A 13,420-nucleotide genomic window follows, 5' to 3' on the forward strand; every position below is an offset into this window, starting at 1 on the left:
GACTCAAAGTGCACTCTTTCTTTGTGTGCTGTCTGGGAGAGTGTGTGTGTGCATTTGTTTCTACCTGCAGAAAACTTAAACTGTCAGTTTTTTGGAGCAATAATTTTTGTAAAACTGAAGAATTGATTTTTACTTTCAAGCGACGTAACAACAGCTCTGACGTCCTGTACAGTTTGATGGGAGATGGAACTGTGCGCGTGTGTGATCATTTGTGAGTTTGCGTGCCTTTTGCCTCCTTTTCTGTGCACAGGTGTACAGCATACGCAGTGTGCACAGCATGTCACGCTGTCAGTCCGTACGTGCTGATTGTGAATCCACTTGGGAATGGCGGTGGAATTCCTGTTACCATGGAGATGTCCAAGCTCGCCTATAATAAAATTTCAACTTGAGAGAGATTAATTTAGGGGAAAGTGTTGATTTATTCATCCTTGTGGCTACTGATGCACTTCCTCATTCGCTCTGATGTTCAGCTCTGATGGCTGCCCATTTTCTGACTGGTTTTGATTTTTCAACCGTACCACAGCTGAAACGTGGCTGCTGGGCCTGCTGATGGGCTTTTCCATCTTCATCATCAGATAAGACAAAGGCTAATTCTAATGATATTTTCAGTGTTTCTTGTAATCATCACATTTTTTAAGCCAACAGATCAAAGAGTTGCCTTTTATAGCAGTTGAGCTCTCTTGTTGGAGAAACAAACACATTCATGTGTCACCTTTAAGCTGGATGATGTCTTATTTCATTACAAAGCACATGGTCACTGTATTTTATGTTAAGCCAGTATAAAATATGCCAGCCTGCTGCCATAATCCTTCATAATGTGCCATTTTTAAAAAATCCCCATATATACTGCAACATGTATGTGTATAAAAGATGGCAACAGTCGTTGAAGATTGTTGTGAAGCTGTGAGCATGGTGCAGCTAGACCAGGAGTGTCAACCTCACTTGAGTTACTGGGCCTTACTTGAGTCCAATCTGATCTCAAGTAAGCTGAAATAGTAAAAGAGTTGCATAATAATCATTCATTCTCTTTTAATGAACCACCACATTTCCAAATCAGATGATGAACAGCCTGATATATGTTTTAAAAAAGTCCAGCATAAGCATTATGTTCTATGTGATATGTGACTAGCGCGTCACAGTGGTTCATCAAAAACACAAAACCTTCACACGTCAAGTTTTTACTTATTTTACACTTTATGATTCAATTTATCAAAATCTTAAAAATACATTTTATATCCCTGACATTTCAATTCAATTTTTCAGTGCAATTTCATTTATTTATCAGATCACAACAACTGTCTCCTCAAGGTGCTTTATATTGAAAGATAAAGACCCTACAATAATACAGAGAAAAAGCCAACAATCACATGACTCCCCTGTCAGCAAGCACTTTGGCGACAGTGGCAAGGAAAAACTCCCTTTAAACAGGAAGAAACATCTGGCAGGACCAGGTTCAACGAGGGGCAGCCATCTGCCATGACTGGTTGAGGGTGAGGGGAGGAAGACAGGACAATAGGCACACTGTGGAAGAGAGCCAGAGATTAATATTAACTATGATTAAATGCAGAGTGGTGAATAAACACATAGTGAGTGAAGAAGAATCGCTCCGCATCATGGAAAGCCCCCTGCAGCCTAGACTTACTGCAGCGTAACTACAGGAGGATTCAATAAAGACATCTTTAGCAATGTGGAAACAATAGGTTTGCCACCCACTGCACAGATCCTTAAAATACAACAAATGCCCCTAAAACAGCTACGCAGTGTCCATTAAAAAAAAAACCCTGTAGACAGAGTAAAACAACTGCACAGGTATGTTCAATTTCAAGAAACCTGTTTGTGAGAGTCCTTATCATTGTACTGTAATCAGTGTTTCTCTTGCTAACATGTCCTTTTTGGATGCTGGTGAAAAACATTATAAATGTATTTTTGTGGATGAGGGAGGTTTCAAATTGCTCAATAAAGGGAGGTCAGAGTTTCACTGGCCAGTGAGCAACCATCGCAGTACTGTGGGGTTAGTATCATCATGTATAACAGAAGATGGTGGGGTAGGATGGAATTTTTTTATTGGCATAGAGTGCAGGATTCCTTGACAGCTATTCAGAGCTATTGGCATGACCTGTCATTTTGGGGAACAATGTCAGGTTCTGTCATGCTTAGCTGAGGCAGGCCTGCTTTCAGATCAATCCACATATGGAGTAACTGGTGATTTCACTGCAATTTTCACACTGTGAAAAGCCTACCAGTGGGGTCAAATTGGACTTTTCAGCAGGCCAGTTCTGGCCCTGGGGACACATGTTTGAAACCCCTGATCTAGCCTATTTAGGTACAAAGCACAAACAAAGAACTTAAGCACAGACGACCTGTTAGTTATCAGATTGTTAGATTTAAAATGCTCCAAAATGCACCAAAACCACAAGGACATTCAATAAGTCAAATTAGGTGAGGTAACATATTGCAGACATCTACTATTACTACTTATTAATCACATAAGTGAGCTTCCTAATAATGCATGCCTGTAAGAGTTAATACCTTTTAAACAGGATTAGAATGCAGTTGTCATGAAGTTGCAGGCTGCAAGCATACTTATTTCTGCTGTAACGTGGGAATCCATGAGGAATGGCTCATTTTTGGAGCCATTTATAAAATGTAAGCTTTTATTACTTCCATATTAGCTTCATTTTTTCATTCCTTGCAGTCGCAGCCTAAGAATGACACATAGACATGTCTCATTCGATGTGAAATCTCATTCTCAGCGCTTCTTTCACTGCAGTCATAAACCATTACAAAACACAGATAAGAAGAAAATAACATTTCAAAACCAAATATTTTGATAAGTAGAAAATAGGAAGCAAGCAGAAGACCCCTGTGAAAAAGTCAGATGTTTTGTTGACCCATGCTTCCGCCCCAAACTCCTCCGTAACTATTTATCACGTCACAACTCCATCTCCTCATTTTGTTTGTCTGAGCCTAAAGAAAAATTGTTTGATGCACTTGCTCAATCGAGTGAGATTTCTGCTCTTCTCCTGCCATAAATCTGCAATAAATGCTCACTGGAGCATCAAATGTATACTAATTTGCACTCAAAACAGTCAACTAAAAACATACAATTTACATAATGTTTAAATTATATTCACTATCATTTATGGGAATTAACTGAGTTGGGACTGAGTGACACATGGTGTAAAAACAAAGTTGTGGTGGTGGGGGTACTGCCCTTCAAAGATTTTAATATTCATCATTTCACAAACAGCTGTTGCACACTGAAATCTTCTTTTTAACTAAGAGGCTTTATAAATGTGTATTTTTTTCCAGGTGCTCAACACAAGTCTTTCATCTGTAGTTTTGATAGGAAGCACTTATTACCTTTTGTTAGCATGAGACTAGATGTAGTGAAAAGGCGCATTAATATACACACCAGAGATAAACCCATATTTTAATTGAAATTGATACGTCACTCGCAACTGAATTTAATGCTGTTGTTTACATTTAGTATGCATCCATGTGTGCATATGCATGGACATGTGTTTAATACCAGCATGTCTCAATGCGACCCTCATGTCTTTCTTTTATTCAATGGATGCCCATCGAGCCCCTCACCCACACCCCTTCCCACATGCTGTGATGTGACGTGAGAGCTAATCTGTTCATTCCTCTCCTCATAATCTCTTTTAATCTGAAAAAGCATGGATGGCTATGGCATTACCTTGTCTCAAGGCTTCCACTGGGATACGCACTCCATCTTGTTTTTAGCATGTGGGGAGAGAATGAAGGATGAGGCAATGGGGGCTATGGATCAGCAGAAAAAGAAAAGAGATATAGAACTAGAGGGAAGAGCAGAGAAAGGTGACATTGACCTGTGAGAGATGGTTGCAAATATTCAGAGAGGCCATGTCAGTGCCATAGTCTATGTACACATGTGGATAGAGGAAAGATGGCTGTAACAAGGTGTAACCTAATGGATTGGTTTACGTTGGAGCCAGATGGGCTCAGTTTTCAGCTGGTGCTGGTCTCATCTGTTTGAAATCATGAATTTCCATCTGAGGTTATACATTGATATGGAAATATTAAAATAGTAGTAAGACACAGATACTGCTCCAGGTCAATCAGCTCTCTGAAAGTATTTCTCTGCCTCCTCAGATGTCAGACACAAACTGATGCCGTATCTGGTACTCCAAAAGGCAGATTAGCATGTTAGCATTTTCTAATAAGTTGAAAAGTGTTCATTGTCAGCCTTTCAGGGGTAATAAAGAGGAATCTGCTGGTGTAGCTAGGTGAACTACAACAGGGAGCAACACAAAACAGCCACTATCATGAACACCACGTCAATTCTATTGTACAGGGTGGGCCATTTATATGGATACACCGTAATAACATGGGAATGGTTGGTGATATTAAAGTCCTGTTTGTGGCACATTAGTATATGTGAGGGGGCAAACTCCTCAAGATGGGTGGTGACCATGGTGGCCATTTAGAAGTCGGCCATCTTGGATACAACTTTTGTTTTTTCAATAGGAAGAGGGCCATGTGACACATCAAACTTATTGGTAATGTCACAAGAAAAACAATGGTGTGTTTGGTTTCAACGTAACTTTATTCTTTCATGAGTTATTTACAAGTTTCTCTTTGTTCACAGCCATTGACATGTCGAAGAGGTTAACACGTGAGGAGCGGATCGAAATTGTGTCGATATCTGGTGAATGCAGTAACCAGGTCAGTGCAGCAGATTTCAATGCAAGACACCCTACGAGACCACCCATCTCCCATGCTACAGTTAGCAAACTGCTTGCTAAGTTTCGTGAAACTGGTTCAGTGTTGGATTTGCCAAAATGTGGACGCAAGAAAACTGTCACTAATGAAGAAACATCAGTGGCTGTCCTAGCTTCATTCAGCAAGCGCCCACAGCGTAGCACTCGCCGCATGTCACTGGTGAGTGGCATTAGTCGAACATCCCTTCGGCGGATATTAGCTACTCACAAATGGCACCCTTACAAACTCCAGCTACTGCTGGAATCCATTGCAGTCATTTCCTAGAAAGTGCTAGCTGGTGCCGTCTTCCTAATGAAATCAAACACATTGTAAAAGCCGAAGAGCGTGATGAAGTCTGTCATTTTGCTCATTTGCAAGAAGTCAATATTATATGATCACCAGCACATTAATCAAAGCTCTAAATTTAGCTGTTGAAACCACAATGAAACCGACTGTTGAAATGACTAATTGGTTTGAAAATTTGACACTTTTTAAATCAGATTGAGATTTGATTTGAATCCAGCACCCAGCGACTGTTGGTTGCACTGCACTTTGGCACCGGCTTCAGCCTCAAACCGTGGTATTTGACTTGTGCAAAACAGCCTGAGAGATTTGAGATTATGTTAATAAAGGTCAACAATACACAGTAATTATCAGGACATGATTGCCAGTTGTTGCTTTACATAATGCTGAACAGCTCAAATTATAAAGCTTTGGCAAACTCATCATAATCAGCATGAAAGTGAAGAGCACTTACCTCAGAGTGCTCCATGTCTATGTGGAGGATCATAAAATCAAAACAAGGATAGAGCGAAATGCAACTGTTTCATGCAAAGCCAGAACATGCAACGCTTCACACTCTTGACATTTTACACATGGTAAGCTGCTACACCAAGTAAACACAATAAACATTGTGGATCTTACATAACTCTGGGTGCAACGTGAAACTAAATTACCAAAATACTTTAACACACAAAATAGTGAAACTGTAAATCAAAGCATCTGTATGTTGTGTCAGCTCAGTAAGTATTTCAGTCATGTATCAATGTGATATTACTATGTACATTTTTCTGAGGACCAAGAGCAGAAACCTTTATTGATCTTCAGTAAGTTCACAAAAAACCCTGCTTATGTTGATCCAAATACTAAACTCTTGTTTCTTTCCTTAACAATGTGAACAAATACACTCTTTGCTTCATTGGGCTCTTATGTGTCTTTATGTTTGACGAAAAAGAAGTACAGCATTTAAAATTAAAGGTGGAAACTGTCTTGAATTTTCCTCTTTATCACATTATTATAAATCTCTTGTTAGGTGGAACATAGTAGATATTTAATTAAAAGCTATTGTTTTCTCAAAAGGGATTGAAAGCACATTGTTTGTTGGAAATAACTGGATGTGTTTTTATTGTCTTAATATCTGATTGTGTTGTGTAAATCTGTTGTTTTGAGTCTGAACATGTTTAACTTGTTAATAATGTCAGTATTTTCCAAAGCTAATCCACCAAAGCTAGATTTTGACATTTCTTTACTGTATATTTTTATTTTTGCCAAATACTACACTGAAACTGATTACTGATGCTAATGGTAAAAGCGCTGACAGCATGTAAAAAAATTAAAAATTCTGAAATATGCATTCCTTTAAATGTGATTCTAAGGACATAAGAATATGTAAAGACAGCTCATCGTACCTCTGATTTTGAAATCATTGTACACAGCATGATTTCCCTGTAAATCTAAGCCTCGTATTTACAGTAAAATAAAATCAGGGGCAGGTCTACAACAAGACAGAGAACTCTTTCAAATTTAACATCTGGGCTGTTCTGATCAAAGGCTTTTTTTTTTCAAACCAGGGGAAAACAAGTGTTTTATATGCACATCAAGCAATAAACTCAGGTACAAATGGACACTTAGAGGTCAGAGCCACACAAAGTCGAAACCTGTGGGTGGCTGCTAAGTCAAGGCCAGCGACTAAAGAGAGAGAAGAGGTTGTGTGTGTATACATGTCTGCACATATGTGTGTGTGTGTGTGTGTGTGTGTGTGTGTGTGTGTGTGTGTGTGTGTGTGTGTGTGTGTGTGTGTGTGTGTGTGTGTGTGTGTGTGTGTGTTGTGAGCATCTGCATGCATGAGAGACACTGTGGTAGTCTCAGTATGTGTGAGAGAGTGTTTAAATTCAGTGACAGCTGTTCATTAGTCCATTACAACCCCACACTGCTGATTCCTCGAAGCAGCACATACAAGCAGAAAGACACAACAAGAAGGACGGGCCACATTTCATATACATACGTCTTAATTGTTGTTGTGTGTGTGTGTGTTCTTATGTGTCTTTCCTCTGGCATTAAATTTCATACAGGTTTATTGTATTAAAAGAGGGAAATTTTATACATTGCTGTTTTTGACAAATCTAAATTTTAGCTAAATATTTAAGCTTCTTCTTTAATTTTCTTTTCCTTCTATCTTTTCTTTGTCTTCATTTTTATTTTGATTGACTTTTTCAGGCCAGCATAGTATTATCTCACTGATAACAATCTCCATTGGTGTTGTTTTAATTTTGGTCTTTTTTGTAACCTAATCGCCCTTCACTTAAAAAAAGAGTATTTAATAATAGTTGAAACTGCTTCTTTTGAAATAAAAGGTGTATTTCTTAATGCATCAGTGTTTCAAATGCATGCATACAACAAATGTATGTTTTATTTAAAAAATTGACCCCCTACCTAATTGCATCCTCGTGAGCGAGTACTGAGTGTCTGAGCTTCTCCTGTGGACATGCAAATAGTTTTCCTTCTGTTATGGTGTGTTTGCTGTGTTATGCTGCGTGTACATCTGGGGGATGTCTAATGTGTGAGTGGGAGAATGCAGAAACATATGGACAGCGGCCAGCACGGGTCTATTTCACTGAACTTTAAATGAAATCTGCACACCTGGCAGATTCTCGTCTTGCTGTATCTAAAATCAGGTCTTTGGTAGTTGCATTTACATATTTTAATATATAGGAATCCACTAAAGACACTGGATTTTTTTTGTCTGTGTTAATGACAGTTTGTGCAGCATTTTTCAGGTTTTATAAAATCAGCGATGCACTGATGTTACGGTTAAATATTAAAATATTATTTTGTGTAATATGGAAATATAAAACACACACATGTGCACAGAGACACCCAAGCACTGTCACTGTGACCTCACCATACACAGATGATTTAGCCACACTGACAGCTAACAGCTACAATACAACCACATTATCATTTGTAATTGAATTAAATGCTCAAAACATTTCAGAATAGAGGAAATTTACATCTTACATCGTTTTACATGTTGTGGATATTTAATATTAAATATAATTTGTGATTTCCATTTATCCAAATTCTGCTGTTTATTATAATATTGATCATAATAATACAATTAATCTTCCTGAATATCATGTTATTATGTGGGAGAGGCAGGAGCCACAAAGACAAGCTGCAGAGGTCGGTTAAGTTAGGACACTTGGATGCTATTTGTTGGATCCAGGCCCAGATTTCCTCAGCTGGGAAGAGATTTGACCTCTAATCTTAAGTCTATCACCTCTTTAGAACTGAACCTGCGTAAAGCATCATCCATATGGTTGATTGTCTCACTTTAACCTCAGCAGAAAGCCTGGAAATTATAATGTAAATATTAAACTCAACAAATCCAGTACAGTGTATGGGTAACTACTTCATACTCCTGTCATGTCGCTATCTATGTGCTGGTGTCCTGTAAAGCAGCCCTGATGTCCTCTCCCTTAAAATTACTAGTTATTACTACACCGTTAAATGAAGCTGCCTAGCTCTAAATTTCCAGACACTATTGGCTGCATCAGCATCTGCTAAAATTTCAAGAAAGGACTTCTTTAATAGGAAGTCAATGTTTAGCAAGAGAGACACAACTGCGAGGGTGGGAACTATATTGAGTATCTTAGAAGGAATGCTTGCATGAGGTGTGTACATGTATGAAAAAGTGTACTTGTGTTGTTCATGTTGTGGGGACATAAATTTGCATTCACACGTTGTTAGGCAAGTAGGAGTTCTGGTTCAATTTAGGGTAAATCTTCTGGAAGTGAGTGCTCGCTGTGAGTTGTAATGTCCTCCGAAGTTATGAAAACACGACTTTGCATGTGTGCGTGTGTTTGTGAATGTGGGTGACCAGTGACGGAGGAGATAGGCAAGGGTGTGATGTACTTTTAGATACTCAACGTGTTAGATAGAAGTGACCATGTGCCATTAGTGCGAAAAACCGAGGCGAAAAAAAGTAAAGAGAAGAGAAAGGTGAGGAAAAAAGTGATATGCCGGGAGGAGAAAGTGCTGTGTGGAAAAAAAAAAAAGGAGAGAGAGAAAGAAATATGCGATGAGTGTGTGATTAAAGAAAATAGGAGCTGTGAGGGAGAGTTTGTGTAAGTTTGTGTGTGGGATGAAGTAAAGATGGGTAAAAAGGCAGGGAGGAGAGGAGAAGAACAAAAAGAAGTGAACATGCCAGAGTAGGAGAGGAGATGGAGGGAAAGAGAGGAGAAAGGAGCAGAGGAGCGAGGGCAATGAGCTGGATTGAATACCATCTGACAGGTCCAGCTGGGAGTTTGCCCACCCTGCAGCACCGCAAAACCCCTCAATATGGAGGCCAATTACTGCTGCCCGTGTGACCGTGGCATGGCAGCATCAGAGACGCAACCCTCCTCCTCGCCTCTCCTTTCCCTCTTCCTCTGCCCCCCTCCTCCCCTTCTCATTTCCTCACACTCCCCCAAAAAATAAATAAAAAACACTCCCACCATCTGTGCAGAGTGACAACAACCTCTATAGCCTACCATGCACAACACAGACTGTACACTGCACACACAGACACACACACACACAGGCACTTGGGGCAAACACACACATCAAACATGACAAATCCTCACTGATGGGCTCTGTGTGCTTTCATACTCACCATCAAGTGTGTGAGTGGTTGGGTATCAGTGTGTTTGAGTTGTGTGTGCATCTTTTTTTTTCGAGGTCTGATACTTTTACACTTGCATTTTAAAAAGAAAAATAATAAATGTAATAATCCTGCAACACACAAAGACAGTCAGCCATGCACATGGGTATCCATGCTGTACCCAGTCACACAGACTTGCACACAACACTATTGTTCTGCAGATGCAGTGGAATTTCACCCCATGCCAGCTTCATCTCTTTTCACAGAGCTGGGCGTGGCGCTCAGGCTGGCAGGGTGGTAATGGTGGGAGGGGGCACGGTGGCTAAATATGATGCAGTGCCCACTGCAGTGGAGGTGAGTGCAGAATTTAGCCAGGAATAAAAAGATCAAGGATGAAAAATTAAAAGACATTTTTTTTTGTTCTTGTGCCTTCTCTTCAACTGTTGGGGAGTAAGTGACAAAACATGTTGCATATTATATAGAGCTCTCTCTCTATGTGTCACACACACACACACACACACACACACACACACACACACACACTGGGCCCCACAGAAGCTCTCCAGTGAGTGATCCTGGTGCTGCAATGGGGACTTTGTCACTCTTCTTTTAATAGCACTAAGTTATTTTAAGCCTGATTTATTTGTGCCTTCCGCCTGTCTCTCTCTCTCTCCTCTAACGCACAAACACTCTATGCTATGACACTGATTAGTCCCATTAAACCATTAAATACATTTTCGAGATTAATCCCAATACAATTAATCCGGTAAATGTTTACCTAATCTGATAAATGGGAGTAAAGCGGTCCAGATGGAGATCTGTGTAGGCCCCCGTAAGCCTGGGACTACCTTGTGACCTGTTTGCAGTGTCGCGAGTGTTGTGTGGTGTCCGGCGACTTTAGCGAATCGCCAAATTGGAGCTCTGAGCTGGATTATTTAATTACAGTAATTGCACGGTATTTTATAAACACTCATTTGAACAATTACGCCTAAACGCGATACCAGAGAAATTATTTTTTTTGGTCATTAGTAATGTCACTTACAGTTTTTTCTGATTGCTTAAGCACATTTTTTGTAACTATTGGCTAATTTTGCAAAACTCTTCACACAAATAAGAAAACCTGTCACCCAATCATCAAAACATTGTAGTTCTCTTGCAAAAGCAAACACAGCTAGACTAACTCTTCACACCTTCGTAAAAGTGGTGTTTCCGTATCAAACAGTACACACAAGCCATCATCTACTAAGCACACAACTAACCGATTCTCATTTCAAGATGTCCTTATGGTGCTTGCTACAGTGTAGCGGCTCGAGTTAGGCTGGACCCATTGGCCAGCTACCCTCAGGGTCACTCCACGGTTGATTACATGGTCCACTATTGTAGCTCTGATGTCATCAGTAATTCTATTTCTTACTCTTCCTACCCTTCCTCTCCCCCCTCCTCATTTTCCTCTCCCCCCTCCTCATCTTCCTCTTGTTCCTCCTTGTCCTTGTCGTCCTCTTCATCCTACTTCTTCACCTCCACGTCCTCTTCCTCGGCCTCCTCTTCTTCTCACTCTTTCTGCTCCCTCCATTGTACTCCGCACACACAGCTTACCTGTATTATAGTGCTTAGGCAGATTGCAAAGTGAACGAATTATCTAAAAAAGTTTTCACATGTGAAAGTGTGCCAGACAGTTGGCAAATTAGTGTTAATGATAGCCATACATGTGTATACTTTTGCTAGGAGTGTGTTGGAAATTTGGTAATTGAGTGTTGTGCAGTGAATTGTGCCTACAGTTTTGCAAAGTGTGTGTTGCAAAATTGCAAACTGAGTGCAAAGCAGTTTTTGTGCTTTTAGTTTTGCAAACTCAGTGAGTGGTTTTGCTATAAGTCTGAATAGTTTTAGAGATTGTGCTACAGGAATCACAGTTAGGGTTTAAGCATTCAGAAAAAACTGTAACCCGATTTATCATAGATTTGTCCAGAAATACCACGTGTAGCTACGATAATGTAAGATGTAAAATATATTTTATTAAGATCTGGCAAATCTGACTTGAAACCCGTAATGATAAATAATTAATCGGGTAATTGCTTTAGACCGAGGCCCATAGTCGTATGGGTGTCAGTGGAACACTGTTCAAGGGCTAATTTGACATTTATAATGATTAAAATAATGATATATATTTTTTTTTTTTCTGAATGCCCCTGGACCCACAGGTGAGTTTAAAGGGTTAAAAGTCATGCACTATTTAAAGGAATGCTGCAGGGGGGACTAACGGGAGATGAAACGGACACCTCTTTAACCCAGTTCAGTGTCCGATTAGTTTCACGCTCGGTCTCTCTGCAGTCTCCTTCAAAAGTGCACGACCGGGGGAAAAGGGTCCCTTTCTGCGCGGGGCACTCAGCCTCCTTTAACGGCGGAGAATAATGAACAGATGCTGAGTGAATTAGGAAAGAAATACTGGGTCCCTCCCACAAGGGCCACTTTGGCAGGGGCCGCCTGGCTGCCACGTGGCGCAGCTGGCACCCGGGTTGGTGATGGTGGGCTCTAGTAGTCTCTGGCTTTACTGGTGCTCAGACATTTAGCGACTTGGCACTGAGCTCAGCCATCAAATCCACTGCCAACCGACACCCTCCTCGCTAAAAGAAGTCCACCACCGAACTGTCAGGTTACAGCGGAAAATAAAGTAAAAAATGCACCCTCTCACCTTGCCCTCTGAGACCTGCCCTTCACCCGGGAAGAATAGTGGTCAACTGGTGAGAGGGGATGCCGGAAATATCAGGTGGTGATCACTTTTCCCCCCAAGATTGTTTTACGCAACCTAATTTTATCTAATGCAAAACATTAAAAATATACGTCCGTGTGGCCACACTCGCTTTCAGGCATGCAGCCACTTGTAGGATACAAGCGTTCAAGGGACATAGAGGTTTCCTTTTCTTTCTAATGCTGGCTAATTAATATATAATCTAAGAGTTTCCCAAATTAAGAAGCTTTTCGTTACTTGAATTAATCAAAATTGTTTTCTGGAAATTGTTTTTGCGGTTTTTTTACGCACTCGTGGGCAGCACCACATAATAAATATTAAACGCCGGATGCAAAAGAAAAGATGCAAACCCCAAATTACGATTTTTTAAAATCACTTTGATATCAAATATTTCTTAGCGTGCAAATGCTTTTAACCATGTTTAGGTTAAGTTAGTTTATAGTTGAGCGCACGCATAATACAAAACTGCGCGATTTTCCCTTCAAAAGTAGAAATAAATAAATGAATAAATACAATTTTGTTTAAGGGTTAGATCCGTTTAGTAAACATTAAAGTAAAATAAATTACAATAAATTAATCATTTAAATTCCTAAAAGACATCAAGCTCGTCATCTGAGAACTTTCTCCGACCAAAAATGGCCTTTTAACCCATGTTTGCTTGTCTGCCCTTCCACGATCACCAAAACTGCGGCCCTGCCAAAACCTTTCAAAACTGTGCATTTTCTGTATTTATACAGGATATATGTTACTACTATGTATCATTTATGTTGGTGGTTTGGACTTTACGCGTGCAGGTGTGTGTGCATGTCTATTCTGGCACGGACTTGATCTTCAGGGGAACGGGCCACTGACTCACCTGATTTTGCACCTGCACATCTCTTTCACCGTTTTAGGACGTCAGATGGGCTTTTCTTTATGGTAAAATGTAATTAAATTAAAATGCAAAAATGAAATTCTTACAGCACCGAATCGATGTTTTTGCAGTGCAAATCTTTTTTTACGTACAT

Source organism: Aulonocara sp. 'chitande type north' Nkhata Bay, linkage group LG8 (assembly GCF_057382095.1).
Source record: "Aulonocara sp. 'chitande type north' Nkhata Bay isolate Kocher_YH1m ecotype deep benthic linkage group LG8, A_spYH_male_GT1.1, whole genome shotgun sequence".
Lineage (NCBI taxonomy): Eukaryota > Metazoa > Chordata > Actinopteri > Cichliformes > Cichlidae > Aulonocara > Aulonocara sp. 'chitande type north' Nkhata Bay.